The sequence below is a fragment of the Phascolarctos cinereus genome, unplaced genomic scaffold (genome assembly GCF_003287225.1).
Source record: "Phascolarctos cinereus isolate Bilbo 61053 unplaced genomic scaffold, phaCin_HiC Scaffold_2;HRSCAF=192, whole genome shotgun sequence".
Classification (NCBI taxonomy): domain Eukaryota; kingdom Metazoa; phylum Chordata; class Mammalia; order Diprotodontia; family Phascolarctidae; genus Phascolarctos; species Phascolarctos cinereus.
This window is the reverse complement of record NW_027555625.1, coordinates 96964229-96987232: the sequence shown is the minus strand read 5'-3', so window position 1 is coordinate 96987232 and position 23004 is coordinate 96964229. Positions and strand designations below refer to the sequence as shown.

Below are 23004 nucleotides of genomic sequence, written 5' to 3'. Positions count from 1 at the left end.
CTAAGAGATGATTTCCACTTTTGATAATACCTATATGTCCCACCTAAAGCTTCTCCAGGCTAAACACTCCCCATTTATTTTATATATCATGTTTCCAATCTCCTTAATAGCCTCTTGGCTTCCTGATCACACTCCTTTGGACATACTCCAACTTGTCAATGTCCTTCATTTATAGGACATATGATGTAGGAACATTAAAGAGATTATTGGCAAGTATCTAGGAAGGAAAGTGGTTATTACAAAGAGCCAGTATGAATTCATCAGGAACAGGTCATGCCAGACTAACCTTCATTTCCTTTTTTGACAGGATTAATAAACTAATAGATGAAGGAAATTCTGTGGACATAGTTTATTTCAGCAAAGCTTTTGATAAAGTATCTTATACTTTTCTTTTAGAAAAGATGTAGAGATGAGGACCATCATAGACCACAATACTGTGTAGCTAGGTGACATAGTGCATAGGGCATTGGGCCTAGAGTCAAGAAGACCTGAGTTCAAATCTTGCCTCAGACATTTACTAGCTGTGTCATTTATTAGCAAGTTGCTTAACCTGTTTGCCTCAGTTTTCTTAGATGTAAAATGAGCCGGAGAAGAAAATGGCCAACCACTCCAGATCTTTGCCAAGAAAACCCCAAATGGGGTCACAAAGAGTCATACATGACTGAAACAACTAAACAACAACTATAGACTGTACAATTAGCTGGACTCAAAACAATGTGTGTGTGTGTGTGTGTGTGTGTGTGTGTGACAGAGAGAGAAAGAGAGAGAGAGAGAGAGAGAGAGAGAGAGAGAGAGAGAGAGAGAGAGAGTATGTATGTTTAAAGACTGAGTATCTCTATCAATAGCAACTTCCAATCCCACTACTGATCATTGTGGGAGCTTTGACCTGCTCCATTTCTGACCATGTGACCACCCACTTGCAAAAGTTCACTATTATTATATTAAAACCAGAATTAATTCAGGTGTCCAATCAGCTTAGCCCCCTGCATCTCCAAATTTTCAGGCTAAAGAAGTCCACTAGCCTCCGCCTTCCTAATACCTGAAATTACATGCCTAGCGAATAGCCATATTTAATAAGTAATCATCAGTGGTTCAATATGAATGTGGCAGGAATCTGTACTTGTCTCTGCATTGTTAAATTTTTAAACAATGACTCAGGTAAAGGCATACTCAAAGAATTTGCTGATTTCACAATGCTGGATGAATTAGCTAACACATTGGATAAGAGAGTTATGATCCAAAAAGTTCTTGAACTAACTAGAGCATTGGACTGAATCTAATGAAATGAAATTCAATAAGGTAAATGTAAAGTCTTAAATGTGAGTACTCCCTCACCAAAGAAACAACTTCACCAGGATACAATAGGGGAAGAATTGTTAGAGAGCAAGTTTTTGAAAAAAAGATTTAAGGGTTTTAATGACTACAAGTTCTATAGGAATGGGATATGGCAGCCAGAAAAGGGAATGTGGTACTGGACTGCGTTAATAGAGGTATGACTTCTAGGAACAGGGAGTTTTTAGTTCCATCATGCTCTGTCCTCATTAGGCCTCATCAGGAGTGTTGTGTTCAGTTCTGAGCAGCACAGTATAAGGATATTGATAAGCTGGGTAGAATCCAGAGGAGAGTAACAAGGACGGTAAAGGGCCCTGAATCCTTACAATCTGAGAATCCCTTGAAGTAAATGGGCATGTAGAAGAGAAGACTTCAGTAGGTCATAATAGATGTCTTCAAATATCAAAGGGCTGCCATGCGGAAGAAGGATTGCACCTGTTGCATTGGGCCCCATAGGGCAGTGAGTGGAAGTTGCAAAGAGGTAAGTTTGTGTTGGACACTCAGAAAAACTTTCTGATAAGTATAGCTATCCAAAAGAAAATAGGCTGCCTGGAGAGGTAAGGCCTCCTATGTGGGGCAGGATTTCAGCTGAGTCTGAGGAAGCCAGGGAAAGTAAGCAGTGGGAGAAGTGGGGAGAACATTGCAGCCACAGGACATAGCATTTCAAAGACTCTGAACAAGAGATGAAGCATCACGGGGGAGGAACAGCAAGGAAGCCAGAATAGCTGGATTGCAGAATGTGTGGAAAGAAGGAAAATGTAAGTGGGCTTCAAAAGGATGCCCAGGTTACCAAGAACAGAAAGGCTCACAGCAGCTCTATTTGTGCTGATGAAAAGCAAAAAAGAAGGAATGTACCTAGCAATTTACTGCTCAGTTGTTTTAGTCACATCTGATTCTTTGTGACCCCATTTGGGGTTTTTTTGGCGTGGTTTGCCATTTCCTTCTCCAGCTCATTTTACAGATAAGGAAACTGAAGCAAACAGGGTTAAGTGGCTTGCCCAGGATCACATAGCTAATAAGTGTCTGAAACTTGATTTGAACTCAGGAAGATGAGTCTTCCTGACTCCATACCCAGCACTCTATCCACTGTGCCACCTAGATGACACCTAGCAATTGGGAAATGGTCAACATGATGGAACATTGCTGTGTTGTAAGGAATGACAAAAGCAAAGAATTCAGAGAAACATGGGAAGATTTGTGTGAAGTAATAGAGTAAAGAAAGCAGAGCTAAAAGATACACAATTATTTTCACATTGTAATTAGAGTCAACATGGAGAAAAAACAGCACTCTGGGAAAATTCAAGGGTCAGTATTAGTATCAAATTACCAAAGGACATCTCACTCCTCTTGTCAAGAATCAATAACTTAAAAGCAAAACAAAATATAACCAATCCTCAGTAACACTCATTTAACTTTCATGACGTGAAGCATTAGAGTGATTTTATTGCAATCTCTCTCACTTTGGTATTGGCAACTATGCACATTCCTGTCTATACATAGTAGAGAAAAAAAATGAGAGTCAGAATGGGTACAAATTTATACCTGCAAAAAGGGAGAAAGTATTGTAAAAGTGTTCCTAAATCCTCTCCAGAAAGTGCCAAGATAACCTTTCAAGTGCACAATGATAGAATTGATTTTTTTTCTTTTTTGGCAATTGGGGTTAAGTGACTTGCTCAGAGTCACATAACTAGTAAGTGTCAAGTGTTTGGTTCAAGACAGGATTTGAACTCAGGTCCTCCTGCCTTCAGGGCTGGTGCTCTATTCACTGCACCACCTAGCTGCCCCAACAATAATAGAATTGAAAAAAAAAATGGAAAAGCAGCTAAGTTTGTGGTAAATAAAGTGGCTGTCACCTCAGCCCCCTGTCCCATCCCACCCTGTGCTCACATGGCCCACCAAGCATCCTATCTCTTCTACTATTGAGCATGGGGAGAGTAATGCCATAGCTGGCCAGGTCAAGCTGGCCCTGGCTGGACATCTGAACTCTGACTGTGGGCAGAGAACTCATCCTGAGTCATGGACTTTTCATCAGAGACAGTAAAACCACTGAAAGGGAAATTAGACATGGCAGGTTGTCCCTTTCCTTTTTTTTACCTCAAGGTTCTTCCAACATCACTGCCACTGACCATCTCTGTCTTGATAGCATTGCCTCATCTCTCCCTTGAATTGTATTTGTTATTTCATGTTAAGAAAAGTGCATATTATCAGAATTAATGTTGTGTTATAAAGAGTTGTATGCACAAAAGTGTATTTTCAGCAATCCCTAGTGAGAGATTACAGCTTTTTGTGTCTGGGAATGTAACTCTTCTATTTCCCAAATGTTCAATCACTCTGCATTCAAGTTTTTGACTTTCGTGCCATTTTCTTAAAATGTTACCCCTGGGAAAGTTGAGGATTGACTGTAAAAACAAAGTTGTTTCTATCTTTGTAGAGTTCAAGCATAAGTTTTCAGTATGTTATAAATTCTACTTTAGAAGTGGGGATGGGCAATTTTGATAACTATTTTTGGTCCCTTCAATTGCCAAGGTTGATTCTTGTACAAGACTGTTTAAGCTTTGTGAAGGCAGGGACTATATCAAATTTTACCTAAAATGTGTATCTCTCCCAATATCCTACAAATTGTAGATACTTAATGTTTGTTGAAGTCAACTGATACTGAATTCAATTAAGTCAGGTATTTTTTACATCAGTTGGAGGAACTTCCTATCTATAGCAAAGTGTCAGGTAGTAGAAGTATACGGTATTGTTTAATAGAGCACATCAAATATAAGAAAATATAAATAATACTTAGGTTTGAAAAGGTTGCCAATATACTCTCTTTTGAGTGTGTGTTAGTATTTCTGTTTCCAAGGTTGGCTGTATTTTTTAATGGGTTACACATAGAAGAAACTAAGAGAAAGTCATTTGGTGTGTCATCAATAAATGAAAATAAAACTGCTCTCCACAAATAAAAGTGAAAGATTCTCCCTGGACATACTTGTCCCTATCTCCGTGTAGTCCCCTAATCTTAGCTAAAGTGAATGTAACTGAAATTTTGATGGGAAACATCAGTTCAGCGTGTAAGGGTCTTCACCAGGCTCTACTGCAGTGATTGCTGTCAAGACATCACAGAGCTTCAAATAAAACACATCCACCGTTTTCCTTTTTTTTTCTTTCTTTTTAAGGGTTCCCTAAAGAATGGCTATATAGTAGTACTCAGTACCTGGAAGAACATATTAGTAAATAAAGCTGTTCAAGTCTCTGAGGACACACTGATAGCATGTTATTTGACAGATCAGAACACTGCTTTAAAAAAAATAGTTGACAACAGTAGTTGACAAAAATAGTTCTTCATCAACTAATGATTATTATTTACAAACTGAACAATTAAGAATTAAATAGCCATTAAAATGTGGGGAAAAGGGGGCTATGAATAGTTAAGTGCTTATGATAAACAATCAGTGTGTTTGCATATATTATAAATCTTTATTTGGCTGCCTACCTTACTTCTCAAGCTAAAATCATACATTGATTTATCTTAAATTGTGGAATTTTGTTCTGCACTGGGTTCATTTTCCAGAAACCATTGCCCCACACCTTCTTTTTCAAAGGCAAATAAAAATATGAAAATGTGCCCAACAGCCTATTGTTTAAGTTCACATAAAAGCGGACTGGTTTAGTAGTTCTAGGGGCATGCTAGTAAATGTTTTACAACCAGCTCTCTAGTAGTAAAAATACTAGTCACTTTAAAATTTTTCTTCATTTTCTGAAGTCTAGGTAGTCACAACAACAAAAATAAATAAATAAACCACAATTTCTAGCATTGGCTGATTTCCAAGGTGTAAATATGCACACTGCTGACTCCAGCATCCCCCTAGCTAAACAAGCTATTTCTAAGGTCACCATCCCTGTAGCATTAGCTTGAGCTATGGCTGCACGCTGGTAATGCTGCAGAATAAAAACCCAGAAGCAGGAAGTTAAATAACCATACTTGAAATTATTCCAGGAGGGATAAATGTTGAGGGGGTTGGAGAGGGAAAAAGGTAACTAACACATTGGTGAATATTCTGTACTATTTTCTGTATTTTTACAATCCAGTTCAGAGATTTTTCCTCTCATGACACTAATGTTCGTGAAGTATCATAGCTTTCTATGGCAATAGATTTCAAGTCAAATATTCCTTGTTGGCTTGCGAAAGTTTTCACTGGCATTGCTGAAATCTTCAAAGCAACTGAAAAGTATCAAAGGAGTGCAATAAGAAGCAATTGGAGAAATATACCTTCGTTTTTTTCTCTCCCTTCCCATCACAATAATCCTGGTCATGGTTTTCTTGTAGGTCTGATAGGCATATACTATATAGCATTGTTACTGGTTCTCCAAAAGAGCAATGTTGGATTTGTTACAAGGACATTTATTTTCCTTTAAAAAAATTTCCCCACAATAGCAATAGGGGATTAAGCAGGAGAGGGTAGTAAAAAGATACAGAGAGGGAAAAAAAAAGAAAACAAAATAAGAGAACAGCAAAGGAGAAAAAAGAGCCATTGAATCACCTTTTTTTGTTAATTCACAGAAGAGACCAGAGAGATATCCAGAAAAAAAAGTATAGACCAGCAAGACAGCTTTGAAAGCTTCAGATTGAATTTAGTATATATTTTACATATATATGTATATATGTGTGTGTGCATATACACACACACACACACAATTATCTCTTTTTCAGTTGCCCCTTCTTGCTTCTCTTATTATGACCATTGCTAGAGCTTCCCTAACTACTACTACTACTACTACTGGTCTTTTACAGACTTAGAAACCTGATAATTAGGCTTGTTAGGATTTTTGTGAAAAACAAGAGTGAATACATTGTGATGGGCTTTTCTTTGAATAAAGTACAGCTCTTTTAATTCATTAATTTAGTAGCATCTACAAAGCTGACTCAATAGTCTTCTTCACTTATTTTAGGATTCTAAACTGTGTTCTGGAGAGTTGAGATTGAATTCCCCATATCTGAGGTTTTACTGAACTTGTACTTAAAATGTTAGTTACAGGCCAACTGAGTAGGACTAGAGGAGAAATAGCTAGGTTTATTATTTCTTTTCTAAATATATATATTGTAATATTACTTATTATTGTTCAAGTCTCCTCTCCAAAATGTCATCATCTGATAGTATATAGAAATTATAGTAAGATCCCAAACTTAGTAAGAAGGTTAAATGCTATTGCTTCCATTGAAATAATTAGAAGGGAAAGACTTTAAGAATCTTATTGAACAAAAAGATGCTTTAGGCATCAAGACAATTAAAAATAGTTTATTTCCTTTTTTAAATTAAAAAGAAATTATTAAGCACTTACTCTGTTTAAAGCCTTGTGCTAGGGATACAAATAAAAAAGTAAGACAGATCTTGCATCCAAGGAACCTATACCCTTTCATTTAAAAAAAATAATAATAGGCCTTTTTACCTTCTGCCCACTTTGCCCTGTACAGAGGAAAACAAGCAACAGATATGCATAGTTAAGCAAAACAAATTCCCACATTGACCATGTCCAGAAACATGTGTCTCATTTTGCATATTCAGTCCGCTCAGGAGAGTTAAGTAGCAGAGAAAATGAGGAGGTTATAATAACCTGGACTGTTATTCTGTCTTTCTCTGCCCATCCATCCCTTTATAAAAAAGCATTATTCATAATATCGTGGCATGGAGCTTTGTATATGATACTTAAGGATGGGACATGCAACTAAAGAAGTGCATAGTTGCTGTTAAATGGGATGGTATCTAAGGACTTAGAATAGTTTTTTCTTTGTATAGTCAGTTGGAGAAATTAGATGTTGCCTATTTCAGTAATGATGCTGAGTGGATAATAAGATGCCAGCTGCCGGTGTTCAGGGCTCTGAGCCCCATATTTTCCCTCTCAGTTCCTTTTGGGGAATAGTTGTGAGGGCAGTAGTGCTATTTCAGGCATGCTTTGGCAAGTAGGTTGAGATTATTCAGCTACACAACATCAGAACACACATAATGACTTGTTTAAGCTAAACATGGGGACGGTAATTCATTGAAAATCAAAAATAAAATGCTAAGGCTGCAGATTTATAAACCCAGCCTGATAATACTTTCATAATTTCTGCTTGCTGAGTTTTATGTGGAAAATGAATTACTATAGCTAAGTTTGTGGCACTTCATAAGGACAGTTAATTAAGGCAGAAAAATGACGTTAGTCATTTCTTCATAGGCCAATGGAATCATTTTACCTCTGGTCAGGGATTCTGAGTGATCGATATCTACCTTGATGGTACATGCTTCCCTGAGCCAGTTGTTAAGGGTTCCCATTTGTTGCCAACCAGTCTAAGCCTACAGGTTCATCACATCTGCCATTTACCTGCCATTAAATATAATTTTGGAGGCTTGGTAAGTAATGGCAACTTATTCATTGTTATTTGTTAATTAAAGAACTGCTTAAAGCAATATTTCACTTTTTATTGAGGCTTCAAAAGATCTCTCATTTATGGAGAGACGCATGTTTTGTAAATGTGTGAGTATGTGTGTGTGTGTGTTTGCGGCTCTTGTATTACTTGTGTATTCCCCAAAGGGCAACATAAAACAGGCAGGCAGCACTTTAAGAAATGAAAGTCAAAGTTAACTTGGAAATGACATTATTAAGGGATGACTTCTTGATGATCTGGACACCTAGAATGAAAATGTATTCTATTAAGATTTTGGAAAATGACAAAGGTGGGGAATGACTTCAAAATCATAGAGAGACATGATGGCTAAGTTGAAAATTGGATACTAAGTGTCTTTTAAATACATTAATAAAGTTGGTGCTTGTCTATAACAAAAAAAAAATTGGCTGAGATTCTTTCTGCCTTGGCATCAAAGAGATGAAGAAATTGAATACTGTTATAATGAAAAAAGAGTAAAATTGAGGATTATTCAGATTTAAACATTAGGGTCTAATACTAGTAAAGTATCATTTATACACACATACATGTAAGGCCACAGCCCCCACTTTGCAGCAGCCATAACTACTGAAGACACACAGAAAAGAAAGTTCATGGCACCAAAGTCCTTAGAACTGTCAAATGGCTCAAAATCAGAAAGAGAAATGGCTTTATCAAGGGAATTGACATTAAAGGAGATGCATTACCATCTGCATTGCTGTAGCACCCTAAGGACTACAAGGCCTTTCCATCTGCCTTACAGCTGAAACCTTATATATGCTGTTTCTTGCTTTTAGCCTGAGGACTGTCTTTTCTATATGTATCCCCAATGCTTAGCACAGTGCTTTCACACAGTAGGCATTTAAATGTTTTTTGAATGATTGATAGTAAGTACTTAATAAATTATTTTTCATTCAGTCAGTTAAATGAATTTAGAGAAAGCTAATGAAAAATGTAACCAAATTTAATTTAACATCATTTAAAGATTTTATTTGATAATGCTATGTGGCAGAGTTGTTTTTAATTTATATATAGTACACATATATATATATATATATATAAAATGGAAATTCAAATCATAGATGTATGTGTGTGTGTATATATATGCATATATATATATATATATGCACATATATGTATATATTGGGGGTGGGAGGTGTGCATGTGGGTGTGAAATAATGGAAATTCATGTTCTACCTGATCACTACTTGAAAGGTACTGATGTAGTGGGAAGTTATGGTCCTTCTAATTTGCCTTATCCTAACTGTACTGGAGATATGACTGTTTTCTATTGCTGCTAAATTTGTCAACACAGAGTTTACTTTATTTGACACTAGATTTGCTTGGTGAGTGTGCAAATGATTATAATAGGTTCTGGGAGCTTCTGATTGGTAACTGCTGGAAAAGGCTTACAGCCAAAACTTTTCAGGACTCATGTGTGCTAACAGGGAGAAGAGTTATACAATCAGGACAGAGAAACCATGCTAGGTGGAAAGAAGGTAAAATAGATACTATGGATTTGTCCTCAAGGGTTGCCCAGTATCTAGAATCAGTACATAACCGGAGCATCATACACCCTTAATTTAAGAACTAATTATGAAACTAGATATTCATGCCCTAGGACCATCAAGTTTTAGCAAGCAACTTATTTGAAGATTTAACCTATGGTTTCATTATCCCCAATTTCTAGAGTTAATAGTGATTAACACTATAGGAATATAGTGGTAGTGTTGGTGGGCCCCTGCCACTGCTTCCATGGTTCTCTTTACCAGTGACCAGAACTGACATTCATAAAGCCGCAAGGGCTTTGGAGCTATTCATTTGAAGGCTTCTCTTTTGTCGGTTATTTTGATAGGCTGTGGAATGAAACAATAGTACTATGGTTAGATCTTGTCACCAACTCAAACTGTCTTTTCTGCCAAGTCCAATCAATTATATGAAGCAGATATAAACACAGACAATGCTAAACAGTCATTTATCCTTGATCTTAGGTATTCTTCTCTTCTCCTTTGTTTTTGATTCTAACTTATCTAACTTATTGGTCATCATCAATTATTATAGCAAATATTTAGTGTTTAATGGCTTCCTAGTGATTTCACATGTTCTCATTTGATCAGGATGGCGAGGAATATGTGTTGAGTAGGGGATGAGTTAGTAGACAGAGTGAAAGTACCCTGAAATAAATAACTTTTGTTACATTATACTATGTGTGTGTGTGTGTGTGTGTGTGTGTGTGTGTGTGTGGGTTATAGCCCTGCCTAAAAGAGGGTCTTCCCTTTGGCAGCCTTCTCCTACATCACTTATTGCCTTACTGATCCTCTTAATTTGTTGATGGCTTCCTTGTACCCTCAGTTGCTTTCTGTGTTGAGGTCAAGGCTGTAGAAGCTTATTCTCCCTGTCCAACAATTCAAGCTATGCAAAGGTGGAATGGGCTACCTTGGGAGGTAGTGGGTTATCCCTCGCTGGGTTCTCCAAACAAAGGTTGGATGACCACTTGTCAGGAATGCTGTAAATGGAATTCTTGTTCATGTGTGGTTTGGTTCACATGGCCTCTGAGGTCCCTTCAGGCTCCTGGAACGCATTGATTTCTTGAATTACCTTACTCCAGAACTTGTTAACAATGCTGTAGTGCCACCTGCTGCTAGTGCTGTGGCAATTATTAATTTCCTGTAGTCTTGGCTCAATTCACTATGGTCACCAATCATTAATATTTAAGTGAATCAGAGTGCTTAGTATACCAAGAGGCTCCAAAAAGTCTTAGTCAAAATTTAGTGCGTTCAAATTCTAACTCCTCTTTATTTAAAATTCTACTGGTACTAGAATTCCAGAAGAATGCATACTTTGTCTGCTAATGAGCTGCCTTTATAGCTGGGATGTCTTTGCAGGGCAAGAGCACCGGACAGCTTGTTCTACATCTTCACTCTGGTCCCTGCAGAGGAACAATGAAATAGAGAATGTGATCATGAAAACCAAAACCATGCTTTTTCCAGTTAATAGATGGACACTAGTATGTGTAAGGTGTACCTGTGTGTGTTACCCATTTTAATTTGATTGTCCACATGAGATTCTCTAATGAGATTCAGAGAAGCTTTGAGAGACCCATTCTTCTCCAAGGGAAACTTTGATTCCTGCCTGGGGGCTAGCAGGAGAATGGGCCATGAGACTGCTCTGCTCTCATCAGAGAGGTTCACTGGGCTAGAATCACATCTGTCTACCCTTCTAAACAATGATTTTCCTTAGGGTTTAAGCTGCTTTTCTGATCACTATCCCTTAAACAGAGAGTGATACCCCCAATTGATTTGGGGGCTATGTTTTTGTGGCATAAATTGTGCTCAAGTATCCTAATACTACACAATACAAGAGACTCTCCCTGGGGAAAGGAGCTCTGTCAACATTCTACCTAAAAAGAAACCAAGCTGCCATGGAATAAAACATTTCAGAAGAAAATGACATTTGGAAGATGCTTTCATTCTCTGTTGCTCAGTCTCTTATACAATAAATTTAATAGGAAGTGTTGATGAATGACACTTGCAAACAAGTGATTAGATGAACACATTGTTAGTTTCAATATTTATATCATTTTTTTCTCTGTTCCTGAATCAGGAAACAGCTGAACACCCTTAAACACATGGTTCTTAAATACTGTATATAAGCTAATGATATGCTTTATTCTTTTTACACTGCATTTTGAAAATTCAGCCTTGCCCTCTAGATAAGCTGGTTCCAAGTCCATGTAAAGATGCATGGAATCATAGAATCATCCAATTTTCTACAATTGCTGGAAGAGACCTTACAGATTATCTTGTCCAACCCTCTCATTTTACAGATGAGGAAATGGACATGCAGGTTAAATGACTTTTCCATTTCAGACAGCTTGTTGCACAATCTCGATGTCACCCTCAGCTCCTCACTGACACCCTCCCCTATACCCATTCAGTTGCCAAGTCTTGTAATTTCTATCCTTGCAACATCTCTCAAATATGCCCCCTTCTCTCTTCTCACACTGCCACCATTCTGGTGCATTCCTTCATCACCTTACACAGACAGGGACTATTGCAATAGCTTACTTGGTGGTTTCTCTGTCACAAGTCTCTCCCCACTGCACTCAGCTGTCACATTGATCTTGCTAAAGTGAATGTCTTATGTCACCCCTCTTCTTCAGTAACCCTTAGTCGCTCCCTATTATCTTGGATTAAATACAAAATCCTATATTTGGCTTTTCAAGCCCTTCATAATCTTGCTCCTTCCAACCTTTCTGTATGTGTTCGGCAGGTAGTCCTAGACCAAGAGCCCATAAGCCAGGGATGGGGGGGGGGAGGATGTTGAAGCGGGGGAAGGGGAGAAGGAGGAGCTCTGCAAGCTTTCCTTTCGGCATGAATCTCAAGCGAGGTGCTGGTGAACTGCATTCTTTCAGCTTTGCTAAAAACTCACAAAAATCACATTAGCAATATTAACAATAAACCCATAAAATGTCTGAAAACGTTACATTGTCACTATTCTCAGTCTCAAATAGGATATAAAGATGGTTGGCAAAGGGGATTTAAAGGGGAAGAGCAGCAATAAATAATCATTCCTACATGATCTTTTCATTTGTCATCTGCTAATTTTTTTTTCTTTTTGAAGCAAATCACCTGCAATATTCAAAATGGCTACATTTATCTTGATTTATTTTTACTGTCTCCTTTTATTTTTTAGGACTTTTTTTAAACAAAGGGCAGTTTTGTTTTGGTGAAAGCCTAGTTAGTAGACTACATGCAGGGTACTGAAATTACCATCCAGATTTGTTTTCTTTATCTGTCTGTAAAATGTCAGACTATGGGGGTTGGGAGGATTAGAATCAGGCAATAATGAGAAATAGCCAGCACTCCAGTTCGCCATCAATGAAAATGTAGAGGGAAAAATGGAATACAGATAAATAAAATACAAGAATAATCCCCAAGCCTCATTTTTAGATGACTCTTTCCCCAGAGCTCCCAAAAATAGCAGAACTGATTGATATGAACTTTCCGTCCCTGATGAGTTATGGTGGAGGTGCTAACAAGCAATGAAATGGCCCAAAGAAAGGGAATGAGTATGAAGGGAGAAAAGTAACACAGGGTATTGTTAAAACCAGCTGCTGAATCATATTGTTGACAACACATCGCTCTCCCAATGGCCACAAAATGTGAAAAGTTCTAATTTGAACCATGGATTTGAACTGAAAAAAAAATGCAGATCTGATTAGATATTATTATCTGAGCCAGACTCAACATGAGCAGTATATCATTAATCCAAGACCTCCATCAAGCAGCTCAGGCAAACATCCACGCAGGCTGCTATATATATATATATATATATATATATATAGATATAGATATCTACATCTATCTATATAGATAGATATAGATATAGATATCCATACCTATATCTATATCTATATCTATATCTATATCTATATCTATATCTATATCTATATCTATATCTATATCTATATCTATATCTATATCTATATATATTTATAGCTTGAGATCACTTACAGCCAGGCATAGTAGAAAGAGAGACCCGTGAGATGCTTGACTAATAGACGATAACCCAGCAGGGTACACGTAGAATCATAGATCTAGAAATTAAAGAGACATCCAAGGTTCTCTGATCCAACCCCCCTCACTTTAAAGATGAGGAAACTGACATTAAGGGATGTTAAGCAATTTGCCCAAAGAAGTGAATTTCAAATAAGAAGAACTGGGTTCTAGTTCTCCTTCTGTATCAATTAGCTATGTGACCTTGGGCAATTCACTTAATTTCTCTGAGTCCTTGCTTTATTCTCAAAATGAAGGTGTTTGGTGATCTTTTAGATTCTAAAATGAAGATGTCTGGTGATATCTAAGATATTTTCTAACTCAGTTATTCTATGACATTTCTATAATAGACAACAGAATATTTTAGATTACTGAACAAGGTACCAAACAAATGTTCACTTGCCCTCCAGGTAATTCTTTCATTTTGAACATTACTAGGAAGGGCCTAAAGAATGGTCACTTTTTTGTTAAATATGTAGCCTGATTTATTTCCCAGTCTTTCAACTTCTTTGGGCAGCTAGGTGGCACAGTGGATGGAGTAGTAGGCCTGGAATCAGGAAGACTTCTCTTCATGTGTTCAAATCTGGCCTCTAACTCTTAGTAGCTGTGTGATCTTGGGCAAGTGACTTAACCCTGTTTGCCTCAGTTTTCCCACCTGTAAAATGAGCTGGAGAAGGAATTGGCAAGCCAGCCTAGTATCTTTGCCAAGAACCCCAAACAGAGTCACAAAGAGTCAGACACAACTGAAATGATTGAACAATAACAACAATATTTCAACTTCTTAGTGGTTGGTCATCATAGCAGGGTTAATGAGGTCAATCAGTCACTGACCAGTATTAAGAACATACTATGTGCCAGGCACTGTGCTGAGTGCTAGGGATATAAAAAGAGGCAAAAGACAGTCCTTGCCCTCAAAGAACTATATCTAAAGGGAGAGACATGTAATCAAATACTTACAAACAAGCTATATACAAGATAAATAGGAAACGATTAAAAGAATGAAGTGAATAGAATTAAGAGGGCTTGGGAAAACCTTCCTGTGAAAGATGGGATTTTTAATTGGGCCTTGAAGGAAGCCAAGGAAGGCAGGAGGTTGAGATGAGGAAGGAGAACCTCCTAGGAATGGGAGACAATCAAAGAAAACACCCAGAGTTGAGAGATGGAGTGTTTTATTAATGGAACAGCTGAGAGACCAGTGTCACTAGACTGAAGAGGACGTGTCCAGGAGGAAGGCATTAGAAAACTAGAAAGGCAGGAGAGAGCTAGGTTATGAAGGCCTTTGAATGTCAGACAGAGGATTTTGTATTTGATTCTGGATCATGATAGGAAGCCACTGGAGTTTTTGAGTAGAGCTGGGGTACGTGTGAAATGGTCGGGAACTGTACTTTAAAAAATTCACTTTGTGGGGCAGGTAGGTAGCACAGTGGATAAAGCACTGGCCCTGGATTCAGGAGGACCTGAGTTCAAATCCAGACTCAGACACATATCACTTACTAGCTGTGTGATCCTGGGCAAGTCACTTAATCCCATTGCCTAGCCAAAAAAAAAAAATCATTTCGGTAACTGAATAGAGAATGGATTACAGTGGGGAGAGATTTGAGGCTGCAGTCCCACCCTCAGGCTACTGCGCTAGCCCAGGTGTGAGGTTATGAGGGCCTGTACCAGAGTGATAACAGTGTCAGGGGAGTGAAGAATACGCATTCCAGAGACCTTGCAAAGGTGAAACGAACAGACCTTGGCAACAGATTGGATATGGGGGAGGGACAATGTTTAAGATGGTGAGGAGTTGACGATAATACCTAGGTTGTGAGTCCAAGGGACTGGGAGGATGGTGTTACCCTCTGGTAGGAGGTAGGAAGGGTTTATGGGAAAAGATAATGAGTTCAGTGTTGGACGTGTTGGGTTTAAGGTCTTCTGAAGCATAGGAACATCAGCAACCCAAATGATAGGGAAAGTCAAAGTTCCAATACTAATATTAAAATTTGGCTTTGCCATTTAAGTTATATGGTGAAAATAGCAATCAAAAATAATGGCACCTTAGGGGCAGGTAGGTGGCAGCAGTGGATAGAGCACCGGCCCTGAAGCCAGGAGGCCCAGAGTTCAAATCTGGCCTCAGACCAAACACTTGACACTTACTAGCTGTGTGACCCTGGGCAAGTCACTTAATCCCAATTGCCTATAAAAAAAAAATCAAAAAAAGAAAGAATAATGGCACCTGAACTAAGGCCTGTTTGCTTCTTTGGAACTGATAACCTCTTCCTACCAATTTCTTTTAGACACTGTATCCTCTGGTTTTGTGTTTCATAGAATCATAGGATTCAGCATGGGGAGCAGCCTTACAAGTCATCCACTCCAACATTTTACACACAGCAGAAATCCCTTTGCTAGTATCCCTGGAAGATCATAATATTTATATAGCATTTCACATATCTAATCTAATTTGATCCTCTCAACAGCACTGTTTGTTAGGTAGGTGCTATTATTCTCATTTCACGCATGAGAAAACTGAGACAGAAAGTAGTTAATTGACTTACCCAGGGTCACACAGCTGATAAATGTCTAAGGTCAAATTTGAGCTCAGGTCTTCCTCACTCCAAGTCTATCATTCTGTATACACTATAGAATCTAGCTGCTTGAAGCATCTAGCCTCTTTTTTAATACCTCCTAAAAGGGTCTGCACCCTTTTTCCAGGCAACCCATTATGTTATAGCAGAGTTATAATTGTTAAATTTACTTTACCCCTGACCTTCTGACAGTGGAAGCATACTCTGTCCCTTTGAGTCCTTTTTCTGATTGGTTGGTTCCTCTTAGGACCTCAATCTTAAGGAAAGAGCCCAGGACAGCCATGTCTTCATTCCCATCTGGGTTTTTCTCCTCATTCTCCAAACTTTCTCTTCCATGCCCTCATTCTGGTACCTCTGCCACCATCTTTCAGCTTCCTTTTATATGTTGTCTGTCCCTCATTATAATATAAGTTCCTTGAGTGCAGGGGCTGTCTTTCCTTCTGCTTGTGTTGTATTCTTAATATTTAGCACAGTGCCTGGCCCATAGTAACATTTTATAAAATTTTTTTGACTTGACCAGGTTTATTGATCAATCAACTTAATGATTCTTATGTTGAGCTTAAATCTGCCTGTCCTTCCAACCACTACCCCTTCCCCAATGAAAAAGCAAGAAAAACAAAACTCCTGTTACCTACGTGTCTAGTCAAGCAAAATATGCTCTCACATTGGCTATGGCCTCCTCCCTAAAATATGCTTCAATCTGCACTCTGAGTCTATTGCCTCTTTACCAGAAGGCTTGTAGCATATTTTATCATGAGTCTACTGGAATTATAGTTGGTCATTATGTTAATCAGAGTTCCTAAGTCTTTCAAAATTATGTGTCTTTACAATTAGTTGTAATTGTGTAAATTGTTCTAATTCTGCTTACCACATTCTGTATCAGTTCATACAAATCTTCCTAGGCTTCTCAGAAACCGTGCACTTTACCATTTTTACAGCACAATAGCATTCCATCACATTTATATATTTCTTTTTCAGCCATTCCCCAGTTGATGAGAACCCCTTTATTTTCCAATTTTTTGCAATCACAAGAAAGGTGCTATAATCTTTTTTTTTCTACATATGAGGCCGTTTCCTCTTTCTTTGATCTCTTTGAGGTATAGAATTAATAGTAACATTGCTGGGTCAAAGGGTCTTCACAGGTTTGGGGGCATAGCTCCAACTTGCTTTGCAGAATTACTGGACCCGCTTATAATTCTATCAGAATTGCATTGATCTACCTGTTTTCCCACAGCCTCTCCAGCTTTTGTTATTTTCTTTTTTTTTTTAATCTAATGGTATGAGGTAGAACCTCAGAATTTTAATTTATATTTCTCACAAGACAGGGCATTTTTTCATATGACTCTTGATAGCCTGGCTTTCTGCCTCTGAAAACTGTCTGTTCATATTCTTTGACCACTTATCAATTAAAGGATGTCTCATTCATAGAGCTGTCTTTAGAGCTAGATGGGAACTTCAAGGTAACTCTTAATTTTACAGATAAAGAAATCAAGGCTGAGAGAGGTTCAGAGATTTGTCCAAAGTTACCCACCTCTTGGCCCTTCAATAGAACCCTGGGTTTCCTGATTCCTGGTCTTGACACAGTTCTTTTTTGACTAACAATGCAGCTCGCCTTCATAGTAGCATATTTTGTCATCGTTGTCATTGGCTCACTTCTGCAGTTTGCTGGCATGTGCTGTTGTGAAAGTAACTAGGAAAAATGTAATAACATTTGCAGAGAAAATGAATAAGAATAGTAAAAGAGGAAACATATCATTAGTGAACTTCAGGTTGTCTAGCATGTGTATTATTGTAGTTATTATTCTATTGAACCTTGTAAAGGTTAAGGAGCAGACATAGTATAGTACTTCTTTGTAGGCTAATTTTATCAGTGGTCTCCCTTTCCTTCAGATTTAAAAAAAAAAAAGGAAAAAGAAAAAGAAAGATGTAAGTAGCATGACTCCATTTAAAGCACTGAATGCTGGCTGTGTGGAGAAATAAAGATGTACTTAGTGTTGCTAATTATAGTACACCATGTCCTGAACACGCCAGAAAAAGTTCTTCTTAATAAGAACTTTCTCATTCTTCAGGTTATTGTCCTTATTCTCAAACTAGCACTTTCAAGATTATACATTCAAGTTCTGTATTTCCTCAATTCTAACTAGACTTATGACTCTCAGAAAACTGGCCTGCAACATAGGATGTTGAGCTACCAATATTTATATGGGATTTTAATGTTTCCAAAGGGCTTTAAATACATTCTCATTTGAGCATCACAACCACCTTGTGTTACAACAGGTGTTACCATTCCTGTTTCTCAGAGGTGGAAACTTAAGCTCATGGAAGTTGTGACTTGCCCAAAGTCATATAGCTAGTAATATAGATAGAATTTGAACTCACAACTTCCTTACTCCTGGTCCACTACAATTTGATGTTACTAATAGATGCCTTACAAAGATAGGATAGATATGTTATTTCCTGAACAGGGACCATGCAACATGAAAGACATCCTCATTTAGGAGACTGGATGGAGACAGAGAGGCCAGGATACAACACAGCCACAACTTGGAAAATTGCCCTCTCTCACCCAAGAGGAAGAAGACCATTTGATAGCTTCTTTGGTATCTAGTTATCAAAAATAATTAATTTTTTTTCTTTACACTTAGAGTGACAGCATGGTATCATGTATACAGAGCCAGCCTTGGGTTCAAGGCTAGCCTCTGAAACTTACCAACTGGGTGACCTGAGCAAGTCAGTTAAATCCCAAGAGTTCTAACCAACTCTCTAAGACTATAAGTTATGGAAAAGGATGCAACCTTCATTGGGAGAGGGAGTTTCCTAACCTGCTTGAAGTACCTTCCTCACCTATGCAGACTGTGCCAAAAAGCTAATTTCTAGAGAGTGTGGCATTTAAAAAGTTCAAGAGAAATTATTTCATTTTATTAATAACGCCAGCATTTTAATAAAAGGAGAACTATGGCACTCTCAAATGCCAAAGGCCTCATGGTAATGGGCTCACAGCTTATATGTCCTAGGAAGAGGGATGTTTCTGAGGGTGGAATCATGTCAACTCTTATTGGTTAACAATTAATGAGAGAATGAATATTATAATGAGGGGCTGAGGGTGACATCATGTCAAAGAGAGACTATCCCTACACATAGACCACCCCCAGTCTTGGGCAATCTAAACAAAGAATTTGTACCCCTTAGATCCACCTTAGATTAGATGTCTGATCTAGTTGGATGGAGTAGCAATGCCCAGAACAGGAGAATGTTAATCCTATGTTCCATCAGCCTTGTCCTTGAGAGAAAGGACAAGGAAATACAATAGGGAAAAAAGCTTGGGTCTCCTTAATTTTAGTAATTGGCTATTAACATGAGAGAGAAATAATCATTTCTCTGAAGAGGTAAAATTAATTACCCACTAAGATTTGCACCCAGATCTTCTGAGGCCCAAGGAGCCCTTTTTATAACACAATGAAGAATTCCCATTTAGGATCCCATTTTAGCCAAACTCCTTTGTCAAGCCAAGTTATGAATTATTGTGCCTAAAAGTCTCTTGCTTTTGTTTTCCTATCTCCATTTAAAGAACAATTATATTGGGCTTATTGTCTTTTCTCTGATTGGAGCGTTTCTATCTTTTCTATTTTCATATTTTCAACTGGTCCCCCTGGCAAGCCCCTTTGACTATGGGCCTTGGAAAGTTTGAGAAAATGGAGAGTTGAGAAGGAAGGGAAAGTTCTAGCAGTTTCCCCTAGAAGGCTCAGACTGGCAGTGTCAACTTTTCCTATCACCTTGCTTCTGGCCTTAAAAGACCCTGCCTCTATTGGCAGATTGTAAGGGAAAGAGGACAAGGAGGGAACATGTCTGTATGCACTTTTGGTGCCAAGACTGCCTCCTTCCCCCAGCAGTGAAATATACTACGAGGCAGTTCCTAAAAAACTGCACCACTTGGAAGATCAGCTCACTAGACCAAGAGCAGGTTCCCTTCTAACCTCTTGCCCAGGCCAGACCTTAGGTGCCTCCAGCTTCAGCTTTTGCCTAGGAACCCTCAGTTCCATTAGAAGCTCCTGCCTCCCCTCTCACCATCCTACCATGGCTCAGCTTGGCCATAGATCTACCCCAAAAGTACTATAAAGCCCTCCCCTCACTGTCTTCTTCCTTACAAGAATTCAGTGGCTGACAAATGACTTAAATTTCTTGTCCTGGAACAAATTTCCCTGCCCTTGGGCAAAGTCACTGTCACAACACAACGGTTACTGCTGTGGAGCTATACTTAGAGGCAGGCTCATCCTCTGACACAACACTTCTTGGTCCTTTGTTATTAAATTGTTATTGTTTTACTCCTAAAAAGCCTCCGCCCTGGTCTTTCCCAGCCTCCCCACTTTTCTGATCTTTTCCTCATTGCTTTGCTAGCTGAAGTTGTGGGAACTGGCCTCCCAGAGCAACCTGGTATATCTCTATATACATACACAAATATTCATGACTTTGAAAATTTAACACATACAACATCAGGATATTGCGTGCATTAGGAAATACTGAATCTTATTTTCAAAACTTTAAATAGCGGCCTTTGAATTGATGATGCTATTCTCAATGAGCGTCTTTTGTCAAAGGTTATTATAACTGTGAATAAAACTATAGTGCCTATTCCAATAATCTTCATGTTCTTTTTGCAGTGTCAAACTTTATATTTCTCTTTTAACTTGGTTTATTAACATAATCCTTATTCAGAAATGAGTTTTTTTGGGGGGAGCAATAATTGTCTTTGTCACTATTTATTTAATGAATGTATTGAAAGACTCCATTAAATTATAAAGGCCCCGTTACTGATATCTTTATAATAGATATTTTAAATTATGGTGTGGACCAGTTATCCATTTCAAAGAAAAGACAATGGCGAGATCAGCACATGGCCAATGAAATTACTCCTGATTTGGCTAATGCAATATTCATGAGAATTCTGTGAATATGATCACATTTAATCCTAGAAAATAAGAATAAAAATGAACACCTTTAAATTCTAATCATCTCTTAGTTGGAAAGTTCAGAAATTTTTATTGTTTCTATGATTAAAATAACTCAGTATCTTGTCAACACATGCAGCTAGAGGGAGCTAGGTGATGCAGTAGATAGAGTACAGGGCCTGGAGTCCACAGATACTTACTAGTAGTTGTGTGACCCTGAACAAGATCCTCAACCTCTGTTTGTCTCAGTTTTCTCAACTGTAAAATGGGGCTAACAATAGTCCCCAGGGTTGTTGTGAGGATCAAATGAGATAATTTTAGCACAGTGCTTGGCACATTACAGGTGCTTAATAAATCTTTGTTGCCCTTCTTCCTTCCGACACATCAGAGGTATGAGGTAGAAATACAAATTCCAAAAATAAGTCACACATATTGATCCTATTGATGTACATCATGTAAATTCATTTCGTTTGTAGTCCATATGAATCACTTCTTGATTTTTTTTTTGGAGAAAAACAAAATCTTTCCCCAAGAGCTCCATTAACCAACAGGACAATAGGAATGATACTTATCTCATCCCCACATGGTTTTAATTTCTTCAATGAGGTCTCTCTGTTTTGAAAACTTTTCAATCCATGGAGTTTGGGAATTACAAACATTCAATATAATGGCCCCTAGTAAATAATGTTGTTCTTCAGTGTTTATGTCTGATGTCTGCATGGTTATGGGAAGCAGTGCTTTTTATACAATTAATAATGCTCCAGTTCTAGTAGCTTATTTGTTTGATTTTCTAGGATAGTTTGGAGTCTGTATTTGCAGTATGGGCTATTAGTTTATGGTATTTAATACTAATCATCTGATTGTATCTTTTGAAGTAGCTATTTTTTTGAGGTACAGGCTATTTTTTGTGTATGTGACTTGCAGTGATATGGCAGAAATGTATCCTTTCAACCATTTCTTTACACAAATCTTCATGACAGCCATTTTTTTTCAAAGCTTCTTTGTTGACATATTAGATTAGGTTCATATAGACATTGCCTATGGAAGCCTTTTGATTCCATTATCATATCTTAGTTTAGCTATTCCATAGGCTTCATCCAGAGATGAATCACTTTCAGTCACTTTTGACAAATCCAAATCCTGAGTTCAAATGTGTCCTAGACACTTATTAGCTGTGTGACCCCGGGCAAGTCACTTAACCCTGTTTGTCCCAGTTTTCTCTTCTATAAAAGGAGCTGGAGAAGGAAAGGATAAACCACTCCACTATCTTTGCCAATAAAACCTCAAATAGGGTCAAAAAGAGTCAGGCACCACTGAAACAACTGAACAACAATAATGTACATACTTGTGTACGTATGTAGCCATAACTTAATTTATTCCCGTACGATACTGATCTTCTCAGATAGGATATAGAAAAATTAAGACATTAGTTTTTAAATAGAAACATAGTCATGCTATCATAATATTTCCTCTCCCTAAAGGAAAATAAATAAGTGAATTTCATTAATACCCTTTTTGTTTCTAAATTCAAGAAAACAAACTTTATTTTTCTATGTTAGACATGAAATGTAAGAATGTGGCTTTCTTCCCTAAAAGTGTTTTGATTTTTTTCTTCTATAACTAAATAATAGATATATTTTGATAGCTCTTTCCTAGTTCCTTTATGTCATAGAAAATGATGGATCTTGATCCCCAAGGTGATAGGGTTAAAACATGAAGAAATTAACAAAGAGATGGAGGAGAGGGAAGAGTGTTGGCATCAAAAAGGGTAAGCAGAATGCTATGCTGAGAGGAAACCAGAGAGTTTTGTGGGCCAAAATAGTTCAGGTAGACATACTGGTCTCTAGCAGTGGCTGAAAGGATGTGGAAGCTCAGCATGAAGAAGGTCAAAACATGCCATAGACATAGTATCTGCCCAAGAGAGAAATACTTCTCTCACACTCATTTGTATCTGTATAACTTCATATTTGGGAAGAAAAACCATTGGACTGAAAGTCAAGAGAGTTGGCTTCTTATGTTTATTCTGCGACATTACTGTCACAGAAGAAATTACCTGAAGAAATTATTTCACCTCTCTGGGCCTCAATTTCCTCACTTCTAAATGATAGGGTTGAACTAGATGGTATCTAAGTTCCCCACCAGCATTTGATGGTTCTGTGAACAGTGGCCATATTGCCCACATTTGTATATAC

General features: G+C 37.9%; 1 protein-coding gene across 25 annotated transcripts in view; it reads left to right on the top strand.

The window, feature by feature from the left end:
* NRXN1 (neurexin 1) overlaps positions 1 to 23004 on the top strand; it is a 1404735-nt gene that overhangs the window by 1150331 nt on the left and 231400 nt on the right. The window lies entirely within an intron of this gene.